Here is a 10,304-nt window from a genome sequence, read left to right as displayed (position 1 = left end):
TGTATATGTAGCTCTAATCTCTTTAACTCCAGGCCCATGTTCAAAACTATCATTCCCCAAAAATCTACCCCTCCTCCAAACATCTCTGTCTTGTTTAAGGGTGTCTTCCTTCTTTCAATCACTCAGGTTTGCAACCTCAGAGTAGTCCTGAGTTCTTTAGATGCTCTCCCTGGCCCTCCATATCCAATCAGTTGCCAAGTTTTGTCATCTCTATCTCCATCTGTCTATCTCATTTTGAATCCCAGACTATATCTTAGTACCTGTTTGAACTTGGGTAAAATAGTTTCCTCACCTGTAGAGTGGGGGGTAGAATTACACGACCTCTATTTCCCCTTCAGCTCTAAATTACGATCCTATTATTTCTTCTGTCCATTCACTCAACCTCTGGCCTAGTTCAAGGTTTTGTTACCTCTTGCCTAGTAATGGCCTCTCTCTACTCTCTAGCCAATCCTTCATATAGTTGCCAAATACATATGCTTAAAGTACAGATCTAATCGTATCACTCTACTGCTATAAAATCTTCAGTAGTATCTTATTGATTCTAGGATAAAAAACAAATTCTTCAACCTGATATTTAAAGCCCTCCATAATCTAGTTAGGACAGCTAGGTGGCAAAGTGGACAGAGTACCAGGATTGGGGCCAAGGAAACTCATCTTGGTGAGTGTCAATCTGGCCTCAGACGCTTACTAGCTGTGTGACCTGTGTGACCACTTACCCCTGTTTGTTTCAGTTTCATCATCTGTAAAATAAGCTGGAGAATAGTAAACTACTCCAGTATCTTTGCCAAGAAAACCCCAAATGGGGTCACAAAGAGACTGGAATAATACCAACAAATAGTCTAGTCACCACTTAGTTTTTCAAATTTATTTCATATTACTCCCCTTCATGCAGTCTAGGTCCCAGCCAAACTGAAATAACAGTTGTTCTCTCAAGTTGACACTCCATCTCCCACCTCCAGGCTTTTGCACAAGCTGTTTCCCATGCCTGGAATGCCTTCCCTTCTTACCTCTGCTGCTTATGCTCTGGAGCTTCCTTTGAGTCTCAGCTCAAGTGTCACCTCCTATTTGAAGCCTCTCTTGATCTCCTCAATTATTAGTATTCTCTATCTCCTGAAATTACTTGTATTTATTTATTGTGTTATATCTTAATATATCATCTCTTATATGTATCCTATAATATTATTTATTATAATTTATTGTTAGTAATATTTACTTACATGTTGTTTCACCCACAAAACAAGAACTATTTCATTTTTGTACTTGTATCCCCAACATCTTGCATAGCACTGAATAGGTGCTTAATAAATATTTGTTGAATTGATTTTTAACATTTAGATAAAGAAACTGAGATCCATGGTCACATAGCTAGTATGTGACTAGCTTGCTCACATAGCTTGCTCATAGTCACATAGCTAGTATGTGACAGGAAGAATTTTTGGTCAAGATCCTTCAACTTCAAATCCATTGATTGCACCTAGACCTTATATCATCAGAATATACTATACTGGTAAGAGTGTAACCAGTTCTAGATGCCAGGAGTTGGGCATTAGGAGCCATGCCCAGGTGCTTTCACCATATATCTATGACCAGGACTGACATAGAGGCCAGATACAGAGTCCCTTATCAGGCCTCAGTTGAGATGGGATCTCTGCCCTCATGGGAAATCCACCCCCAAATTACAGAAAACACAAGGTTCTTGACTTCTTTGCCTTTATTCATCCCATTGCATGTCCAGGTACTTTCTCCTTCTTGCACTTCTCTCCTTGTTCTCTCCTTCTTCCACTTCTGCTTACATTCTGATATCAGGAAAGCAAAGCACGTTAAGACAAAAAAGGAAGCACCTGGGTTTAGATCTGGTCAGTCTCTCAGAAACCCTGACAAAGTTGTTCTCAATGCCCAGAGAAATTCCTCCTTTGCCCTCCCACACCCAGGATCAGTATCTCCCTAGCCAGAATGCATCAGTTCCAAGGTGACAAGTAACTAAGAAAGGGGGAGCTAGGACTAGGGAGCCTGTCTCCCATCCTGTGTCTGGCAGTGTGGCAGTACGATGTCTTGGAAAAGACATTGGACTTAGAATCAGGTGGCCTGGGTTCAAGTGCTCATTTCTGCCATTTTGGAGGTACATCATTGTAAACAAGGCCTCTCTGAGTTTCAGTTTCCCCATGTGTCAAGTGAGGACAATAATAGTTGCCTTATCTATCACCAGCCACACTGAGTTGTTGTAAGGATCAAAAGACATAATGGACATATGGGCTTTGTAACAATGAGACTCACAGTTTCTGTTCTATGATGATCCTCATAACAAATCTATTGAGGTGTGGCCACAAAGGTGGCCATGAGGCTTATTTAAAATTATTGAAGTACAAATAAATTATCAATATAGCAAGATAAATTGATAAATCTATTATCAGTAATAGAAACAAGGCATAAAAACAATACAGGGCAGAGATGGAGGGAGAGAATCTATTATAAGGTACAGGTTCTCTCAGCCAGGGGGGTTTTAATGTTTTGATGTTGTAGACTCATGTGGCAATCCAGTGAAACCTGTGTACCTGTACTCAGAATAATGTTTTAAAATAATTGAAGGAAATGCTAAAGCTATAAATAAAATAAAGATGTATTTTTTTCTCATCAAAATCCACAGAGCCTCTGAAAGCTATTCATGGACCTCTTGGCAACAGACCCAGGTTAAGCAGCCTTAGCTGCCTTTGTCTGAGGCTCAGAGGGGAAGGGAGAGTCATAGCTTTCTAATAATTTCACCCATCACTGTAAGAGGGGTAGGCCTTTGTGTCACCATGGTTTAGGGGTCTGGGCTGTGAAGGTGTGGTCAAGATGGCATCTACCATAGGTTGGGGTGCTTGGGATTCTGATCCAAGACTTGGTTCTGCTTAGGTTCCAGTGTCCTCAGGCCCAGTTCTAGCACAACAGTTTCTGCTCCATTTCCTGGGCTCCTTTCCCTGCTGATCCATTTCTATCAGGCTAAGAGAGCAAACTTTGGAGCTAAGGAGTTCTCTCCAGGGATCAAAGACCTACATCCTCTCTTACATACTATTCAGGCTTTCCTGGTTTGTGTGACTTTCCCAGTCCCTTTCACGTTCTTTTGAATGTTCACAGAACATAAGAGCTTGAAGGAACTTTAGAACCCAGCTCCTCTAATTGGCTCTAGATGACTTGCCCAAGGTCACACTCTGAGTACATGGCAGAGCCAGAAGTCACATTTACAGCACCCAATTCCAAGACCAGAGCTCTTCATACTCTGTCACGATGTTTCTCCAAGCAAAGAATATTTGCCAGTGGAAAGCCTTAGTTTCCATTTCTTGATGTCCTAGTGGTTATTCTTAGGAAAGAGACTGGTGAGATAGTGGTACAGGTACTGGTTTTTGAGCCAGGACAATTGGGTTTTTATCCCAGCTCTGCTACTGACTAGTTGTATATGTCACTTCATCTTTCTGGGCCTCAGTTTACCCATTTCTAAACTGGCAATAACAAACCCTTTCTCTGACACCAATTTTCTATAATCTTGTACCACTGAAAGTCTCTCTCTCTGGGTCTCAGTTTCCTCATCTGTCAAATGGAGAGCATAGGATCATATATTTAGAGACTAAAAAGAACCTTAGAGGGCATTAATTCCAACCCCTTAATGTTACCAATCAGGAAACTGAGGCATAAATCCATTAAATAACTTTCCCGGTGTCATTATAGAATTAGTAAATGTCTGAAGTGGGACATGAACCAGGTATTCTTGACTCTTAAGTCTATCACCCATCCTGCCCTTGCCTCTCTCAGAGGATTGTGGTAAATATCTTTCACTGTGTCAAAGAAAGACTCTGGTCCAGTAGTTCAAGGAATCAGTTACACAAGTCTCGCCCCAGTGACTCACAGTAGTATGGAGGTGATCCTGGGATTCTGAGGGCTATGTCATCAGAGTTCAAGATCTCTGGCTCAAGACAGGAAAAGCCTTGATTTCAAGACTAGTGAGGGACTTCTTAGGACCAGTGGGCTGATTTGGGAGAAGCTGCTTATCAGAAATGATATTTTGGGCAAAGGAAAGAGAAGAAAAGTTATTGACTCTTCTTCCAATTCTTCCATTAGCTAGCTTCTGTCAGTAAATTTCTTACTAAAGTTCAAAGTCTGAAATGCTCTATCCACCAGGTCCTCTCTAACTTATTTCCTCAGACTTTTTTCAGAGATAAAATCAGAGAAGTAACAATGGTATGATTAAAAAAAAAAGATAAATCAAGATTACAGAAATTAACCAAACCATCTCTCTTCCTTCTGTCCCTCCATACCCCCCTCACCTCCACCCAAACATTATTCCCATTTGTCTAGAATTGATATCAAACACTTAAATTTTTTTTGCTTAAATACTTAAACAAAGTAGAACAGCAAACATCAGAAGCCATGATTTGGCAAATAGGTTGAGTTCATTGTTCAAGTTTAGACAAATCACAATCCCTTTCTGAGTCTTAGTTTCTTCTCCTATAATATAGGGACAGCAAAGCAAACAGTAACTAGGAATTCCTGAGCCTGGAGCAAATTCATTTCAAATGGAGCAGGGTCTTGGAGAGGAGGAAGGGAACAGTGTCAGTGGCACAGATAACAGCCTAATAATGAGCAGTTATGATGGGAGGGAAGGTGGTCTATCCCCCAGAAAGTCAGACCTATGGCTTAGGGGTTGGGCAGGTGGGCCCTGGGGTGGTCATGCTTCATGTAAGCAGAAGCCTGGGCCAGTGGTCAATGCAGAGAAGCAAGGTGCCCTAGGTGTGGGCATCCTGGGGTAAAACCCCAATTGTCTCAGGCAGGTTATGTCCCTGGGGGATAATTATACTTTTACTACCCACCTTACAGGTTATGATGATTACAGGATTTGGAGCAGGAAGGGATCTTAACAGATCATTTAGTTTAACTCCCTCACTTTATAAATGAGGACACTGAGACCCAGATAAGAGCCTTGCCTTACAAATAGTAGGTAGCAGACCTAGGTTTTAAACCCAGGTTTTCTGAACTCCAAATCCACTATTCTTTCCCAACTGACCACTTACACATTATCTCAAACAACATGGGAAAGTGTTTTGTAAATTGTAAACTATAAATTGTACTATACAAATGATCCTAAGATTTAAAATATGAGGGATTATTGTCATTTGACTAGGACTCTTCTAACATAATAACAGAACTTTCTTACATGTAGATAACCATTTATGTAAATCAAAGTGATTTAATATAGATTATCCTAAATCCTTTCCACCCTTAACAGTCTATAATTCTATGATTTAATTAGATCTTTACCATATACCTGTTCAGGGATTAGTATTCTCCTAATTTTGAAGTGGAAGAGGAAACTGAGGCCCAAAAAGGTAAACTGATTTGCTTATAGTCACATTCAATTAAATTGAGCAAATATTTATTTTTAATTTGAAAATATTTTAAAATTATGACTTTGACAGTTACAAACAAAAATTGAACATTTCTATGATCATGATCACAATAATCAATAAGGCCACCTTCCCTCCCAGCATGACAATAAGCATTTATTAAGTGCCTACTGTGTGCTAGACATCACGCCAAGCCTCAGAGATACAGAGAGAGACAAAAACACGGCCCCTGTCCTCAAGGGGCTCCCATTCTAAGGAGATAATACAAAAACAAGTCTGTAAATATAAGATATTATAGAGTGTAAATAGGAGGTAATATGAGAGGGAATGTATTGGGGTAGGGGTGGGGGGGATTGGGAAAGATCTCCTGCAGAAGGTAGAATTTGAGCTGAGCCTTGAAGAAAAGCCAAGGTGAAGGTGAAGAGAAGCCACTCTGGGCATGGGAAACAGAGAATGTGAAAGTCCGGAGTCAGGAGAGTGAAGGATTTTTTTTTCTTTTTAGAGGGGGGAAGTTAGGGCAATTGGGGTTGTGACTTATCCAAGGTCACTCGGCTAGTTTTGTGTTAAGTGTCTGAGGCCGGATTTGAACTCAGGTCCTCCTGACTCCAGGGCCAGTGCTCTATTCACTGAGCCACCTAGCCGCCCCAGGATTTTTTTTTTCAAGCAAGAACAAGAAGGCAAGTGTTGTTAAAATGCAAAGTACAAAGAGAGGAGTAAAGTTTAAGAAGGCTGAAAAGGAAGGGACCAGGTTGTGAAAGGCCTTCGGAAGCGAAACAGAAGATTTTAAAATATTTGATCCTGGGAGTAACAAAGAGACACTTGGAGTTTGCTGAATGAGGGACAGGGGGCAGGTTGGGGTGTGTGACAAGGGCAGACCGATGCTTTAGGAAAATCACTTTGGCAGCTGAAGAATGGACTGGATTGGAGAAAGAGGCCTGAGCAGGGAGACCAACCAGTTGGTTACACAATAGTCCATGTATGAAGGGACGAGTGTCTGCCTCAGGGCTGACACCAGGGCTGCCGCCAGGCTGTATGAGTGGAAAGAAGGGGAAGTAAAGGAGAGATAAAGGTAGAAACCACAAGATTTGGTAACAGATTGGATATGTGGGGTGAATGCAAATGAGGAATTGAGGATAACCCTGAAGTTGGGAACCAGTGGCTGGAAGGATGGCAGTGCCTTTGACAGCAATAGAGCATATGTGAAAGGCAAATAAAGAGGCTTGCATATGAAAATATGAATCTACCATGTATGGCTTCACAGGTTTAACGTGGAAGCACCCACACTGACATTCTTTCTTACGCCCTATAAACTTCCTTCCACTCTCTTGTGTATTTTTGAAATGCTTCATTGATGTTTTTTTCCTTTCTTTTTCTTGCATTGATATCTCTGCCATACTACCCTTCCCCACAATGCTCCCCTCTCTTCACATAAAATAAAGCAACAAACATTGATTAGGCATCTGTTACATGCAAGACACTATACTGGGTTTTAGAGACACAAAATTAAAAAATAAACCAGCCTCTGCCCTTAAGGGGATTATGTCTTATCAAAGGAAAAGAGTAGGAAAATACAGAAAGAATGTTATTTTAAGAGGGGAAAGAAACTCAAAACACGGGGTTGGAAATGGGGAGGGTCAGGAAAGACCATCTATAGGAGGTGACTCCTAAGTTGCACTAGTTAAGGTAATAAAGATAAATTAACATTTACAAAGGGCTTTGGAACAGATGGATTAAAGAATGAAATCAGAGGATTTCTTCATCTGTAAAGGGTTTAATTAATTAATATTAGACAAGATGACCTCAATGATTATCTCTAAATGTGATATTCTATACTCTAGTCTTCCTTCTAACTAAAATATATTTTGAGATTGGCTTCATGGATCTCTTCAATTTTGACTTTCTGTGTTAATAAGGCCTCCTCCAGCTCTGATCTCATAAAAGATCAGAGTATTTGAAGCTGGTTGTAATTGTTGCCGAGTCCTTTTTCATTTATGTCCAACTCTTTGTGACCCCATTTGGAGTTTTCTGGGCAAATACTAGATAGGTCTGCTATTTCTTTCTCCAACTATTTTTACAGATGAGGAAACTGAGGTAAATAGGGTTAAATGACTTGCTCAGGGTCACACAGTTACCATGTTTCCCCGATAATAAGACACTGTCTTATTATTTTTTTTGGACAGAAAAACACCAGAGGGCTTATTTTCAGGGGAGGGCTTATTTTAATGAACATTGACAGCAATTTTAATAAACAGGTAAATGTGAACAAAAAAATGTACCAGCAAGCAAATCACTGGGGAAGAACAGGATGACGTGCTCACTGCTGCAGCTCTGATTGGATGCAGCTCGGCGCGCGGCGTGTGTTTCACTGGGGGGGGGAGGGGACGGTGCATACAGAGGGTACCATAATGTAGCGTGTAACGCAGGGTATCACCTTCACTACAGTAGCAATCTCAATAGGGCTTATTTTCGGGGTAGGTCTTATTATCGGGGAAACACAGTAGTAACTATCTGAGGTCAGATTTGAACTCAGGGAGAAAAGTCTTCTTGACTCTAGACACAGCTCTCTATTCGCTGTGCCACCTAGTTGCCCCTACTGAAAGTTGGAAGGAACCCTAATATAGAGACTCCTCTGGCTCTAAATTATTTCAAACTCTTTTCATCCCGTCTTTGTGCATGACGTAAAGGACTACAACATGAGTTCTAATTCTGGTTGCATTGCAGCTGGGTGGACCTGCCCAAACAACTCTACCTCTCTGGGCCTCTATTTCTTTCCCTGCCAATTGAAGATAATATATACTATCCACTCACCCCTGGGTGTAGGAACTCCTAATATGCTGTCTATAATTTGTAAAAAGAAAAAAACTGTTAAATATAGTAATAATTTATGTAGGATTATATAAAAAATTACTGATTCTATCATTATGTTATACCTTGTATTCATAGATTCCTATCTCTCAGGAGTTCCTAGAACTTCCTAGATTAAAAAAAAATGTTCTCTCTATATGAAATATGTGTATATGTTTTATGAAATATATGTGTAATATAATGAACTGAATTCTGTGGTATTGTAAAGATATGTACTGGCTAACAAAAAAAAACCCATGGTCATTTATTGAAGGATCATCAACTTTGCCAGACAAATGCAATAGTGATCCCTTCATTTTCCAATACAAGACTCATAAAACTTAAAATATCAGAATTGGAAGGGACCTTAGAACATAGCATAGTGACCTTTGGGAGAGTCAACTAACATCTGTAAGCCTTGTTTTCTTATTTGTAAAATGAGGAGATTGGATTAGCTGATCTTCAAGGTGTCTTCCAGCTCCAAATCTATAATCCTATGATTCCATGTTAAAGCTGACAGGGGCCATAAAACCTCAATTTTTCCAAGTCATTCTTTTTTTTTTTTGGAGGTGGGAGGGCAGGGCAATTGGGGTAAGTGACTTGCCCAAGGTCACATGGCTAGTAAGTGTTAAGTGTCTGAGGCCACATTTGAACTGAGGTCCAACTGACTTCAGGGCCTGTGCTCTATTCACTGAGCCACCTAGCCGCCCCCAAGCCCTTCTTTTTCAGAGAAGATTAAGGTTCAGAGAGAAGAAGGGACTTTCCCAATAGGTCTTCTGACCCCTAGTCTTCAGTTCTTTCCACTGCACCAAACTTCTTGGATACTGTCCCCTCCTTGAAGTCTAGTCTCTAGTGTTTGTTTTTTTGGAAGACATGCCAATGTTCCAATTGGATCAATGATCTCAGTGATATGGGCACTTTCACAAACAATGAAAAACAACTCATCCATACCTACCCATCCATCCTATGTAATACTTGTCCTTCTCCTCCCATCAATCTGCCACTGGGGGTTTGGTAACGGGCTGAGGGCCTTACTCCAGATCTCTTGATACTGTATAGATAACAATGTGACTATTGGGCTATCCCTTTCTCTTGCTGTATGACGGGTTCATTTTTTTTCCTGTCCATACCCTTCTCTTTTCTTCTTTAGATTATATTTGATTTTTTTTTCAATCAGCAAAAATCCACCTTCTCTTCTCCACCAACCCCATCCTGGCTAAGAACAAAAGAAAACCAAAATCTGTTATTAACATGTAAAGTCAGAAAAAAAAAATTCTCTCATTGGCCATGTTAAAAAAATGTTGTTTCACTCTTCACTCTGGGCCTTTCACCTCTCTATCAGGAGGTGGGTAGTGTGTTTTATTGTGAGTCTTCAGGGATTGTGGTTGGTCATTACACTCATCCCTTGTTGCTGAATTCTGTCTGACTCTCCACAACCCCATGGACCATAGCACGGCAGTACTATCCATGGGGTTTTCTTGGCAAAGATACCAGAGTGGTTGGCCATTTCTTTGATGAGAGTTCCTAATTATTTCAAAGTTGTTTGTCTTTACCATATTGTTGTCTGTATATAAACTGTTCTCCCAGCTCTGTTCCTTTACTTCACTTTTGTATAATTCCTCATTCTTCATGTATTGGAAACCTGCTTGCCCCATTGGGCAATCCTTGACTTCAGCACTTTGGAGGCTTTGGTCTTTGGTGTTCCATGACTTATAGCCACACAACATCATCAGAAGAATAAGAGTATTTTTTAAATGGTCTTAGTTTCAGGGAAAACTGGGGTCTCTAAAAGCACCACACAATTTTCCAACAATGGTCTAGCCCATTCTCCTCCTCTTGTTCAATTCTGGGTCCAGCTTGTAGTCCATTTGCCATTTTTGTCCAAGATATATATATATATATATATTATATATATACAGATGGATGAGTTTTAGAGATCGTCTATCCAGATTTATATCATAATCTAGACAATTAGTCAGTCTTTATAGACTTTATTATATTATATATATAATATATGATAATATTATATATACATACTATATTGTATAAATATATATATTATATTCCTGCCTTATAGAAGGTAGT

This window comes from Petaurus breviceps, unplaced genomic scaffold (assembly GCF_028583685.1).
Source record: "Petaurus breviceps papuanus isolate PSGF00001 unplaced genomic scaffold, PetGlider_PUasm1.0 551, whole genome shotgun sequence".
Taxonomy (NCBI): domain Eukaryota; kingdom Metazoa; phylum Chordata; class Mammalia; order Diprotodontia; family Petauridae; genus Petaurus; species Petaurus breviceps.
Note: the sequence above shows the minus strand (reverse complement) of the source record.